The sequence below is a fragment of the Lynx rufus genome, unplaced genomic scaffold (genome assembly GCF_022079265.1).
Source record: "Lynx rufus isolate CCGP_SWC_20201006 ecotype Redwood Valley unplaced genomic scaffold, mLynRuf1.p SCAF_4, whole genome shotgun sequence".
Lineage (NCBI taxonomy): Eukaryota > Metazoa > Chordata > Mammalia > Carnivora > Felidae > Lynx > Lynx rufus.
In genome coordinates, this window is record NW_025814856.1 from 134,024,215 (window position 1) to 134,039,647 (window position 15,433).

A 15,433-nucleotide genomic window follows, 5' to 3' on the forward strand; every position below is an offset into this window, starting at 1 on the left:
CATATTTTCTTTATCCATTTATCCATTAATGGACATTTACATTGTTACTACATCTTGGCTTTTGTAAATAATGCTGCAATGGATAGGAGGGTGCAAATTTATTTTCAAGTTAATGTTTTTATTTTCTTTGGAAAAATACCCAAAGGTGGAACTGCTGATCATATGGTGGTTCTATTTTTAATTTTTTGAAGAATTGCCAAACTTTTTTTTTATAGTGGCTGAGCCAGTTTACATTCCTATCAATAGTGCATAGGGATTTCCTTCTCTACACAACCTTACCAATACTTGTTATTTCTTATCTTTTTGGTAATAGCTATTCTAATAGGTGTGAAGTTACACTGTGATTTTGATTTGCATTTCTCTGGTGAGTAGTGATGTTGAATATGTTTTCATGAATCTGTTGGCTATCTGTACATGTCTTCTTCAGAAAAATACCAATTCAGAACCTCTGCCCATTTTTTTTAATCAGTTTTTTTTTTTTTTTTTTTTTGGGCTATTGAGTTGTAGGAGTTCTTTATGTATTTTGGATATTAACCCCTTATCACATAAATGGTTTGCAAATATTTTCTCCCATTTGGTATGTTGATCTTTTCTGTTTGTTTTGATCTTTTGTTTTGATCTTTTGTTTTGATCTTTTGTTTTGATCTTTTGTTTTGATCTTTTGTTTTGATCTTTTGTTTGTTGATCTTTTTGTTTGTTGATCTTTTTGTTTGTTGATCTTTTTGTTTGTTTGTTCTTGTTGGTGGCTTCCTTTGCTTTACAAAGCATTTTAGATTGATGTGATCTCACTTGTTTATCTTTGCTCTTGTTGCCTTTGCTTCCTGTGTCAAACCCAAAAAATCATCACCAACACCTATGTCAAGGAACTTACCCTGTATGTTTTTTTTTTTTTCCTATGAGCTTTTTTTGGTTTCAGGCTTTACCTTGAAGTCTTTAATCCACTAGTGTTAGTTCTGTGTCTGATATAAATAATATTAATATAAAATAACAATTATTTTGCATGTGGGTGTCTGGTTTTTCCAGCACCACTTATTAAAGAGTCTATCTTTTTCTTGTCCTATATTCTTGGCTCCTTTGTCATAAATTAAGTGACCATACATGACTGGATTTATTTCTGGGTTCTTTATACGTTTTCATTGATTGATGTATCTATTTTTATGCTAATACTATCCTGTTCTGATTACTATGAATGTGTAATATAGTTTGAAATCAGAAAGGAAGACCCCTCCAGCTTTGTTACTCTTTCTCAAGTTTGCTTTGGCTATTTGGGGTCTTCTGTGGTTCCATGCAAATTTTAGGTTTGAATGTCGTTGTTTAATGAAATATGCCATTGGCATTTTGTTAGGGATTTTACTGAATGTGTAGACCACATTAGGTCATATGGACTTTTTTTAGTAATTATTTTTGTGGTGCCTGGGTGGCTTGGTCGGTTAATCGTCTGACTTCGGCTCAGGTCATGATCTCACAGTTCATGGGTTCGAGACCCGCATTGGGCTGTGTGCTGACAGCTCAGAGCCTGGAGCCTGTTTCAGATTCTGTGTCTCCCTCTCTCTGACCCTCCCCCGTTCATGCTCTGTCTCTCTCTTTAAATAAACGTTAAAAAATTAAAAAAAAAATTTTTGAGAGAGCCCAGGCAGATGAAGGGCAGAGGGAGGGGGGCAAAGGATAGGAAGCCGGCTGTGTACTGAGAGCCTCACAACAGCGAGCCTGATATGGAGCTCCAACTCACCAACTGCAACACCATGACCTGAGCTGAAGTCAGAGGCTCAACCGACTGAGCCACCCAGGTGTCCCAGATAATATGGACATTTTAACAATATTCATGCTTCCAATTAACGAGCATGAAATATCTATTTATTTGGATCCTCTTCAGTTTGTTTCATCAGTGTCTTCCAGTTGGCAGTTCATAGGTCTTTCATCTCCTTAGTGAAATCCCTTATGTTTTTTTCTTGATGTAATTGTAAATGGGATTGTTACCTTAAGTTTTCTTCTACTTAGTTATTAGTGTATAGAAACAACTGATTTCTTACTTAGGAATTTTGTATCCTGCAACTTTACTGAATCCATTGATGAACTCTAACAGGTTTTTGAAGTCTTTAGACTTTTCTACATATAAAATGATGTCATCTGCAAATAGTGACAGTTTTACTTCTTTCCAATTTGGATGACCTTTATTTCTTTTTCTCATCTAATTGCTGTGGTTAGGACTTCTAATATTATGGTGGATAAAAGTAGAGAGAGTAGGCATCATTGTTTGTTTCTGTCCCTCTTTTCAATACTCATTTCTACAGATATTTTTTATACTTTTAATAATAATAGTAATATGGTCATGTTTAAGAAAAGGCTACTTTATGAATGGAAAATTTGGGGGTTAAGAGTGCTTTCTTTTGAATGTTGTGACAGTTTATTTTTTAGTTAAGACAGTATTAAATGCCTAGTAGCAAATGTTTAATTTTTGTATTAATCACATAAGTACCTATTAATAACAATAGTGACTACTGGCTAAAACAACATTATGTAGATTATGAAGTAACTTTGGTACACTGTACATAATTGGAGTCTCCCAACTAGATGTCGTAGATTTCATGCTCATGCTAACACACTGCCTGAATGCAGAGGTCTGTCTCTTTTGTTTTGTGCTATTGTGAAATTTGATTTCATTGTACTAATGGGACATAAAATACTTCTCTAAAGAGCCCTTGGCATTTCTCGACTACATGAAGTCATTCATTTTATGGCCCTGTAACACTATCTTAAGGTATTTAAAAATCACACAATTGACAGATCTTCTGCCTCTTTTTACTTGGTGGCCAACTGACCTTCAAAGATTCATCAAGAAAGTAAAGGACATGTTGGATTCACAATATGAGATTAGGTAATTTTTGGGCTCTTATAGTTGATGAAAAACTAGCTACCTGTGATACTATAGATTTTGTTAAATGGCTATAAATGTAATTTCATTTACAACTTGCAGAATTGGGGGACTTTAGAAGTTTATCCAAACTTTGACGTCCGTTAGAGAACCTTTAAGAATAACAGCTATGTGATGAGCACAATGAAAATAAGTTCATTACAAATAAAGCTGCCAATTCTTTCCCCTATATTGATGTATTCTCTTGAGGATACCAGCAGAAAGGATCTAGTTTAAAAAAAAAAACTTTTTTCTTTGAACATATAACCCCAGAAAACCTGGGTTTTCTATTGATTTCTACTATACAATTTAAAAATAACATTTAATAAATGGTAGAATAGTAAGTAATGTGTTTAAGTAAATAGCTTTTGAATATTATAGCTATATTTTTGTAAAGATATTGCTATGCATTCAATATGAACTCATATTATGCAAATGTATTCCGCTGTTCATATGCGTTCACAGCATACATTGGATAATGGTTCCAAAGGAACTATTCTAAGATATGCTCTGAATATATATGAAGAATAATAGACACATGTTATGGATTCAAGATATAGTAAAGGTCCAAAAGGCAGAATACATGGTTTTTTAAATACTCCTTCGCTGAAAATACTGAAGAAACACAAAGAGACATATTAGGGTACAAGTCTGAATACACATTAAATATATACGACAAATTTAACAAGCCTTTGAGTCCATTGATACTTCACAGCAAAGTGATGAGTAGTGTTTTGTTACAGAACATTAGCTGGTCTATAAACATGGAGAATGATGAAGATTGGATGATACAGCTTACAGTTGAACAAAATGAAATGCTTAGTATTTTGCACCTGTGATCTATTGATCAAAGTATAGGTTTGGTGCGTCTGCTTCCTATAAGGGGGAATAAGCTTCTAAAGGACTAGTCCTTTCACATATTACCATGATCAGTTTGGGAGAAAATATTGCCAAAACAAAAGCAAAAAGCAAAACAAACGATAAAAAACTACTGAAGACTATGGATAAAGACAATGGACAAAAGTTGAGATATTTTGGAGGGAAGTAAAAACTTGAATGAAGGAAGGAAATGGCATGATTTGACTTTTAGTTTCTGTAAGCTGTGGACCAAAGGCAGGAAGTTGAAGTTCCGGTAGAAAACCATGATCTTTCTGGTGTAAGGAATCAAAGAACACCTCAAGATGGCCCTGTAAAACAAAATGACAAGTAACCATGATAATTAAAGAACTAGAGAAGAGGAAGCCTAGATTCTGTGTATAAATTCTAAGTATCTGAATTATACTTAAAAACCGGAAAGCGGAACTGAGATTTGAGATACTATAGTTGAGGCAGAGTTTTCAGTTTGAAAAATCAAATCAATTTCCCTATACCCAAAGGAATATAGAGAATCAAATCAAATTTCCTATATTCAAAGGAATATAAAGGAATGCAGAGTCTTTGCAATATAACACTCAATATCCAGGATACAATCTGTGATTACTTGACATACAAAAAACCATACAAATTATTTTCAAGAAAAATAATTAGGGGTGCCTGGGTGGCTCAGTTGGTTCAACTATGGATTTCGGCTCAGGTCATGATTTCACAGTTGCGTGAGACCAAGCCCTGTGTTGGGCTCTCCCCCCTCTCTCTACCTCTCCCCCACTTGCACTCTCTGTCTCAAAAATTTTTTTTCAAGAATCCAGGATGTAATCATTTTCAGTGTACACAACAAATTATCACAAGTTTAGCAGCATAAAAAAAAATGTATATATTTATTATTTCACAGTTCCCATTGGTCAGGAGTCCAAGCACTGGGTAGTTGAATCCTGTGCTTAGAGTTATAAGGTTTCTGTTGGGTGAGCTCTCATCTAGAAGTTCTACTGGGGAAGAATCGGCTTGCAAGTTCTTTCAGGCGGTTGGGCAGAATTCATTTCTTTATATGGCTGAGGATCCCAACTTTTTGCTTATGTTTAATAGGAGGTCACCCTTAGATACTAGAGGCTCCTGAGTGTTCCTAGAGGCAACTGCACTTTCTTGAGATGTGGGATTATCCATTATGGCTTTTTATTTCATCAAGAATTAATCAAATTAAAAGGAGGAAGAATATTAGTTCTGGGTTTTGAATTCTATAAGTAATCTCATGAGTGAGGTGGGAATTAGATCTTTCACTGTGGAGCCTTGAGATGCCTGCGTCCTTTTGAGAGAGCCAGAGCTAGGGCAACCAATTAAACCATGCCCAATTTTCTAGCTTACAGAAACTATTAAATAGTAAATATTACGGTTTTTAAACCACTAAGTTTTGGAGTAATTTGCAACAATGGAGAAGTAATATACATAAATATATACCTACCGTTTGCCAGGAGTTAGAGGATAAAAATAGAAAGGAGCATAGATTTTTCAAATCTGAATATTCATGAGCAGAAGGGGTAGAATTAGGAAATCTTAGAGATCATGGTCTTCAAAATCACTTACAGAACCCACTTTTTAAAAATTCTCATGCATAGTAACATCATGTAACTTGTCTGAAGACCTAACAGCATGTTTTAATTTGGAATTCACTACCAAATTATTGCCTACTTATTTCTAGTGGCTCTTCTTTATATGTGTGCATTTATTATGCATTTCTCACTAGCAAAGACTCCTAACTGACCCTAGCAATGTTGAGTGCTTATGAGGGAAAGAATGAAGATGAACATTGAGTGAAGATAATATGCAAGCAGGTATGGTATATCTGCTTTATTAAGCAGTGATCGATGTCCTCCATCACAGGTCAGGTGAATGAATGAACAAGAAACAAAGTAATAATCACTCAGATTTTAACAAAGTGGGGTGAAGAATTGAGAAATCCTCTCATGAGTTGAATTTACATAGCCAGTCAATGAGGATTCCTTCCATGAGCTGATGCTGATGAAGTGCTAAGCACAAGACCTAAGTAGAAGTTCCATAAATGTTAGATCTCATTGTTTCAGAAATAACTAGTTTCTGTCTTTTCTTTTTTATTAACATCTATATAACATGCAGATAGAAATTTATAGGTGGCATAAAATTAGGCATCTAGGTAGTGTGTATATGTGTTCAGGTGTAGTCTTTTTCTTTTGTGTCCTTCAAAAGACTTTCTGCATCCTCCCCACACTCAGAATAATGTTAATAACATAATAGCATAATAATGCTACCAAAGTTTATGCTTCTATATTTTTTATGTATATACCATCGTATTTAAATTTATCTCCTATCTACATCTACATTTGTGGGGTTATTTTAGAGTATAAGCAGAGTGGGGAAGGGAAGAAGGGATGGAGGGAAAGAGAGAATCTCAAGCAGTCTCCATGCTCAGCACAGAGCTTGATGTGGGGTTTGAACCCACGACCCTGGGATCATAACCTGAGCCAAAATCAGGAGTCAGTTGCTCAACTGACTGAGCCACCCAGGAACCCCTCTACATCTACGTTTGTATCTGTTTCCATATCCATATGCATATAATATCCATATTGGTGTTTCTAACCAAACACACAAAAATACACAGTCATCATATACACAGCTTCACATGCATGAACGGTGCTCCTGGAGTTTAACAATAGAAGTTAGGTTATATAATACATTTACACATACGTGTATAATTACGTCTCTACCTAAGAGACTTTTCTCTTTTTCGGTATGTGCTGTATTTAATAGTATATTAAACATATTTGTCTGTATTTTGCTTTTGTAGCTCAATAGTCTGGGAAGTGTTTTAAGTGAGCTTTAATTCTTTCTCTGTAATGATTTTATACTAGTCTATGATATGGATCATGGCACAATATATTCAATGACTCTTTTAATAATGATATTACATTATTTTCAGTTATTTTCCCTAAGCACAGTGTTGCCATAAATAACATTGTACATGTATCCTTACCTACTGGAAATTATATTTCTATAGGATAGATTCCTAGGGGTTGTCATGGGTAGAGTGGTGGAGGTAATTTTTCATTTTAATTAAAGTTGCAGATTACTTTTTAAAAGCATTTTTTTTCTCCTATTATCACCAGCATTGTAATTTGTAGTGTTCCCTGAAACAATGGATATTGTTGTTTCCCATCACCACGTCCTATATAAATACTTTAGTTTCCTTTATCGTTGCAGTTTCACCTATATATTATATATGTAACTGCTTAGTTTCCTGCTAAGATTTATATCACTTTATTTTTTACATTTAAATCCATTTGAAATTGTTTGCCTTTTGGCTTAAAATAATTATAACTTAATTTTCTAGAAAGATAATTTATTATATCAGCATCATTTATTAAATAATCTTTTCCCCCATTAAATTGAAATACAGTGTTTTTCATATTTACAAGTTATTTCTGGATCTGTTCCACTAATCTCTCTTTATTCCTGTCAATACCATATTATTTGATTACTGTGATTGTATAGAAATTTCTGCTAAGTGGTAAGGCAAGTCCCCCCTCCATGTTCTTCTTTATCGTATTGGGGGTGGGCATAGAGCTAATCTCAGGTATTTATTTTTACATATTAATTTTAAGATTATTTTACCCCAAATTATAGAGAAAACAAAAAAAATGCAACTGGATTTCTAGTTAGAAAAACATTAAACATATAAATTACATTTAAGAGGAATGTCGTTTTATAGCATTAAAACTTCTCTAGGAACCTACTCTGTCTTCCCATTTGTTCAGATTTTCTTACGCTGTTAGTACAGTTTTACACTTTTCTTCATATAGGTCGTATGTCTCTCTTAAATTTATTTCTAGTGATTTCATATTTTTTATTGTTATTAGGCAAGGAATAACAACCTCATTTCCATTTCTATTTTCTCATTGCCAAAAGAAAAGTTACTGGATTTCAAAAAACATACATATTTTATATCTATCCACATTACTGTTACAGCATGTACTGTTTTTGCTATTATAATTCTAGGTATACAATTCAACTTCAGGAAAAAGAGAATTTTACAACCACTCCCCATCATGTTTATACTGACTGTTTAATTTTCATTTGTGTTAAATTTGCTGGACTCTGAGGAAAATATTAAATAATAACAGTATTTAATACTTTTTATTATTAGTGTTAGCTATTGAGAGTGATATTTGCTCTTGATTTTATTAGAGGCTATTGTATTTAAGTAATTTTCTCAATTCCTTCTACTTAGTGCCTTTATAGGTAATGACTATTGAACTTATCAAATGCTTTTTTGGCATTATTCTTTTTAAATTATTTGACATATTTTATTAAGTTGACAGCTTTCTCAGTACAGAATCATCCTTGCAACATTAAAATAAATAGGGGCGCCTGGGTGGCGCGGTCGGTTAAGCGTCCGACTTCAGCCAGGTCACGATCTCGCGGTCCGTGAGTTCGAGCCCCGCGTCAGGCTCTGGGCTGATGGCTCGGAGCCTGGAGCCTGTTTCCGATTCTGTGTCTCCCTCTCTCTCTGCCCCTCCCCCGTTCATGCTCTGTCTCTCTCTGTCCCAAAAATAAATAAACGTTGAAAAAAAAAAATTTTAAAATAAATATTTTTTTTCATACACTACTATTCTTTTGCCACATGGTAGATTGTATTTGGTATAACTTCATCTAAAATTTTAATGTATTATAAGTAAGCTTTATCTGTACTATTATTTATATTTATTAGCTTCGGGAGTTCATGTTATTTCAGTCTTTACACAAGGTATAGAAAACTTTTACACCTTCTTCAGTTTATAATAGTGTATTTGGCATTTAGTTTGTCTATTCTTTGAAGGTTAAATGAAAGCCAGTGATGAACCTGTGTAATTCTGGTGCCTTTTTCAATAGTAGATTCTTAATCCCTTTTCCAGTTTCTTTACTGGCAACTGGTTTGATCTGTTTTTCCACTGTGTTAATTTTGGTAGTTAATATTTTTCTACAAAATCATCATTTATTCTAGATTTACAAACAGAGGAATTACATGTGTGGAATTATATGTCTGTCTCCTTTAATTTTTGGTTTTTTCAGTAGGGGGGCAAGGTATGGGCTTTTTTTTTCTTATTTCAGCATTATTAAAGTATAATTGACTTACAAAATTATAAGATATTTAAAGTGTACATCGTGGTGATTTGATACGTATATTCGTTGTGAAAAGACACACCCTGTCTGGTTAATTAACACATCATCACTCCAAGTGTATATATTTGACATATATAGATTTATATATGTATTATATATGTTTAAGTTTTACTTTTAGCAAATTTCAAGTATACAGTAGAGCGTTACCTGTAGTTGTCATATTTTACATTGGGCCCTCACACCTTATTTTTATACCCAGAAATTTGTATCCTTTTACCAACCTCTCCCTATTTCTCCTACTCCCAGCACATGACAACCACCTTTCTACTGTTTTCATGAGTTCAGCTTTTTTGAAATAGTGTTCCACATAGGGGTACCTGGGTAGCTCGGTCGGTTGAGTGTCCGATTCTTGATTTTGGCTCAAGTGAGGATCTCATGGTTTGTGAGTTTCAGTCCCACACCAGGTTCTGCACCAGCAGTGTGGAGTCTAGTTGGGAATCTCTCTCTCCCTCTCTCTCTGCCCTTCCCCCACTTGTTCTCTAAATAAATTAATATACAAAAATATTCCATGTATCAGTGATGCCACATGGTATTAGTCTTTCTAGGACTTATTTCACTTAACATAATGCCCCCAAGGCCCATCCAAGTTGTCACAAATGGCAGGATTTTCTTTTCCATGACTGAATAATATTCCTTTGTATGTGTCATATGCATACATGTGTATATACCTGTATCACCTTTTCTTCATCAGTGGACACAGTTTTCTTCCATGTTTTGGGTGATGGTTACATAGATGTATATAATTGTCAAAATTTCTCTAAACATACATAATTCTATGTGATTATGTATCTTAATTTTAAAAAATCAGAATATCTGATGCTGTAGGGAGGTAAAGGAATGCACTTACTTACCTATCAGCGTGATGAAAAAAATGCAGACATTAAGAGTAAACCCACATTTAACCTTTGGCTGAAGGACAACTCTCATGTTTATTTGGATTGAGAACCAAAGGAGCAGTGATGCTTTGTTCCTGGAACATCAGCCTAAGTGCTGGGCATTAAGGCAATTGCCAAGGCTTAATTAAGTTCTCTATATTTCTGAATGCTCTTTTGTTGTACTTTGTGGATTGAGAAAAGAAAAAAAAAACTTGCTGAATTATTCTATCAACACTGCAAATGACCCCGAAATTTCATGGCTAAAACAACAACCATTTATTAACTTGTAGTTTCTGTGGGTAATGCATCTAGGCAAGTGTTCACTGCTTCATGGTTCTCACAAGCTGAAGTCAAGGTGTCCACGAGGGCTGTGATTTCATCTAAAGGCTCTGCTGGGGAGGAAGTGCTTCAAAGCTCACTCATAAGGTTTTTGGCAAGGTTCACTTCTTTGAGGGCTGTTGACTGAGGGCCCCCAACAGTTCCTTATTCATAGAGCCTTGAGAGAGTGTGAGTGCCAGCAAGAGAGAGAGAAAGTGCTAGCAAGATGGAATTCTCAGGCTTTTGTCACCTGACCATGGAAGATCTATATACCATCACTTTTGCCTTAGTCAGCTCATTGCAAGCAAGTCACCAGATAAGCCCTTCGGTAAGCCAAAGGACTGCACAGGAGGTGAGGATCATTGAAGGTCATCTTAGAATGCTGCCTGCCCAGATACTTACTAATGTGGCTAGCATAGGAAATACTAAGTATGTATTCTGGCCTTTGGTACGCATGCATTCTTTTATTTAATAATACTGAGAGATTTACATGATAGTAAAGAGACAAGTCTTTAAATATATCTTCATAATGTAGTTACAAGTGCATGATATAAACACTGACAGAGGAATGAAGTAATGTTACAAAGTTATAGATGATTAAGTTGGCATTACAATTTGTGAAGTTAAATACTAAAGGAAACATTTAAATAACTACTTTAATTCAATTTTCTTAGTCAACTGGATCATTTTCAAAAATATAAATTTGTGCCTGGTATATTGTAATAGTTTTTATACAATAGTAGCTATAACTTGATTGTGTGGGCAATTGATTACTTACTGGCTTGATATTTCATTAACAGAACTCCTCCCAGACCAATGGAAATAATAATTTACTTATAAGTTGGCTTTCTAAAATACTGATATTTTAAAATTTATCAACTACAGTACTATTGTACACTTAAAATAGCTAAGGAGCCAAAATGGTTTAAAAATACTTCTAATGTGGGAGCACCTGGGTCACTCAGTTAAGTGTCGGACTGTTGATTTCAGTTCAGGTCATGATCTCAGGGTTCCTGATATGGAGCCCCATGCTGTCCGCACAGAACCTACTTGAGATTCTCTCTCTCTCTCTCTCTCTCTCTCTCTCTCTCTCTCTCTCTCTCTCTCTGCCACTCCTTGGTGCTCACTCTCTCTCTCTCTCAAAATAAATGTTAAAAATATTTAAAAGTACTTGCAATGTGAAAAGAAACTATCTTTTTCATTCAATGTTTTGAAATGACCATTGGGCTTCTACTGAACTTGCTAAACTACATACGCATAGATAAAAATTGTACTATAGTTATGAGTATCATCCATAATCCTGGAAGCAAGATTCTAACAACTAGAGGTTATTACTTTTTGGAGGAATTTTAACAAACAAAAAGAATGATGTTAAGCTCATCAGAGACTTAAAAAAATGGTTTTCTTCCATTTCATCTCACTTAAAATGTGCAGGGTTTTTGTTGTTGTTGTTTTTGTTTTTTATGTATCCGGTGCCATGGGTTAAAGGCCACTAGGGACATATTTCAAACTTCTGACTGTTACACCACAGTTTTCATCTTTCTCTTGGACTAATGTTTCAAATTCTCTAATCAAAAGTCTTCCTTGTCCCTTGGCCCATTGTCTACTCTGATGAGCTTGAGGAGCTGGGGGCAGATGTGGCTCCTTAAGAACCACTGAGTGTTGGAAAGCATGAACAGAGCCAAGGAAAAGAAGTGATTTATGTTTGTTATGCTAAACTAAAAATGAGAACCATAATTTGAGTTGAGTCTTCCACAGCCTTGCTTTTAAAGTAGTTATGTTTACTTTGTGAATTATATTCAATTTTTGAAATGGCATTTAAAAAGCTATGCTAAGAATATCCCAGACCATCTCCAAAAATTGATTTATCACAGAAAAAAAATCCAGGTGGTCCTAAGAAGTTACTTCCTTCTGGTTCTGAAGGTATTCACATCCTATATGAAAGAGGTATAGTGTCTGTAATGCTGAAGGATCATAGACCATGTCTGTCAGCTAGCATCTGAAAGGAGAGTGCCCTGGGTCTCAGTACAGACCAAATAGAATATTCCGAAGGTATTCTAGCAATTTTAAATCTCATGGTCTCATTTTGTAATGGTTTGTTTCAACCATCTCTTTCTTAGTGTCTTTGGCATTAATGATTGTTTTATGTGATTGAGAGATTTCCTTTTATTTTGAAATAACTTTGTAATTATACCTTTATAAGCACCAATATTTCTCTCTTGTTTAGAAAATTACCTTTACTTGTAGTGGGCTTTCCAAATACCCGCTTCCTCCTTCATTGCAGACAGACCCAGGAGAGCTGATCTGTTCTTTAGGGTTTAAAAAGTAAAAGACTGTAGGGGTGACCCCTGGGTGGCTCAGTGAGTGTTGACCTCTTGATTTTGGTTCAGGTCATGATCTCAGCTCATGAGATCAAGTCCCACATTGGGCTCAGGATTCTCTCTCCCTCCTCTCCCCTCTCTTCTTTCTTTTTTTCTTTTCTTTTCTTTTCTTTTCTTTTCTTTTCTTTTCTTTTCTTTTCTTTTTTCTTTCTTTCTTTCTTTCTTTCTTTCTTTCTTTCTTTCTCTCTCTCTCACTCAAAATAAACATTTAAAACACTTTTTATTTATTTTATTTTTTTTTAATTTTTTTTTAAATTTTTTTTTCAATGTTTATTTTTGGGACAGAGAGAGACAGAGCATGAACGGGGGAGGGGCAGAGAGAGAGGGAGACACAGAATCGGAAACAGGCTGCAGGCTCTGAGCCATCAGCCCAGAGCCCGACGCGGGGCTCGAACTCACGGACCGCGAGATCGTGACCTGGCTGAAGTTGACGCTCAACCGACTGCGCCACCCAGGCGCCCCTAAAGCACTTTTTAAAAACATGTTTATTTACTTACTATTGAGAGAGAGAGAGACTGACGCTTAACTGACATGATGATGATGATGATGATGATGATAATAATAATAATATATAGTAGAGACTGTAGGATAAAGAGATAAATGACACCAAGGGGCTGTAACCAATGTCCCACTCCAGCAACATCATTGGGCAACATAATTCCCTTGGTGGCATCGGTGGTGCAGTTTATGGTGTAAATACAAATGAGCCTTCTAACTATACTTTTTTTTTTCCTGATACCAGGTAGATTTTGCTAGCACCGTATAGCCAATAGCATTTTGGGCATACTTCAGATGGATTGATGTCTCATCATCTGGGGAAAATTAAACATTCTCATTATTAGAGAGTTAAAATAAAAAACTTAGTCTAACACATTGCACTGTATGTTAACTGGAATTAAAATTTAAAAACTTAATAAAAATTGAAAAAACTGAATCTAGAAATCCCTCTTACAGAATTCTGAGATGAATTAAAAGATTCCGGAATGCATAAATGAGGTCTTGTTTTGGATTAGACATATGTGTCATAAGAAATACAAAAAAAAAAAAACAACCAGGTGCAGGGTTTGGAATTCTCTAAATGTGCCCGCTTTACCTTCCTTCCCCTCTTCCTATGGTTGAATTCTTCTCATTCAGGCTCTTCTCCAAACCAGTATCATTCTTGAAATTCTTATCCCTCCAGACAGGCTTTGGTGCCGCCTCTTAGGCTCTGTCACAGGAGCCAGTTGCTACTTCCTAGTATGAATCCCGTGTTTCATCTTTATTGATTCTTTCCCTGTTGTTAGGTTCTTTTAGAGCAAAGACTTCATTTCTAATTCCAGGACCCTTTACCCACTCTCACAGCACCCATTGTTTTCCTCACTAACCACTATCAGTCCTTCCATATTTATGGGTGTGCTCGTGAGATGAATGTCTACCTGCCCCAGGGCTCTACAGCTCTGAGAAGGCTTTACTTTCCTTTGCATCCCAGCAGGTAGCAGAGTACCTGACATCTTGCAGTTGAGAAAATAATTCTGTACTACCAGGATATAACCGGTACTCACATGTTCTTTATTTAAGCTCTCTAAAGCTTTGTTTTCTTACAGAGGGGGAATTGTTAACAGGGCTGAACTTCCTCTGGAGGCTCAGGGATGGAATCTGTGCCATGCCTCTTTTGGTTTCTGGTAACTGCCAGCTTTCTTGGCTTGTGGCCACTTAACTCTAATCTCTGCATCCACCTTTATAGTGCCTTCTCTGCATACATACACACACATACATACACATACATCTACATACATATATGTCTATATATAAAAATATTTATATGTTTATAATATATTTATAAGGAGGTTTGTTACAAAGTATTGGATGCAGGCTGAGAAGTCCCAGGGTTTGCTATCTGTAAGCTGGAGACCCTGGAAAGCCTGTGGTGTAGTTTGAAAGCCTGAGAGCCAGAAAGCCAATGACACAGATTCCGGTTGGAGTCTGAATGCTTGAGGACCAGGAGTGCTGAATACAGGAAAAGATCAGTGTTCTAGCTCAAACAGCAGTCAGCTAATTCAACGTTTCTCTGCCTTTCTCTTCGAGTTAGTGCCTCAGTGGATTGGGTTATGCCCACCTACATTGAAGAGGTTCACCTGTTTGACTCAGTCTACCAATTCAAATTCTTACATTTCCCAAAAACTCGCTCACAGACACACCCAGAAATCATGTTTAATCAGCTGTCTGGGCACACCATGGCTCAGTCAAGTTGACGCTTAAAAATAACCATCATACTTGGCATTGAAATGAAGGCCTACCTGGATAATCTCCTCATTTCAAATACTTATTTATGTCTGCAAAGACCATTTAAACCAAACAATGAAACATTCACACGTTTGAGGATTCAGATGTAGAACTATCTTTTTAGAGGCCACCAATCAGCCGGCGACAACACTCCTTAGGGGAGTGAGAAAAGAAAACATGCCGTTGTATATGTTGGCTGAAGTAGCCAAAGTATCGTGGTATTGCTGACCTTTAACACAGATAAATTAGGTAATTGTAATTGTAGTGATTTTAAGGATAATTTTAAGATACCCCTCCCCCAATATATATGCCACAACACCTTTGTTTCTTCTGGTCATTTTATTGCACTGATAATCCACCAAATACAAATTCAGGTAAGTCTATTATTATTAATACTATTAGTGGTAGTAGTTGTCATTGTTGTGAACCTCTGAACGAAGTGAGTTAATCAGTACCTTGATACATGGCACTTTATCATCACTGGTCTGCAAGTTCCTTTTCTTGTACATAACGCTTGTTTGGGAATATATGTTCTCTTTGATCCTTGTTCACTATTTTCCTCCCCACCCTCCATAGATTACCATTGTAAGGTGTTTTCCTAAGTCCCCTTGCTTATGTGTATG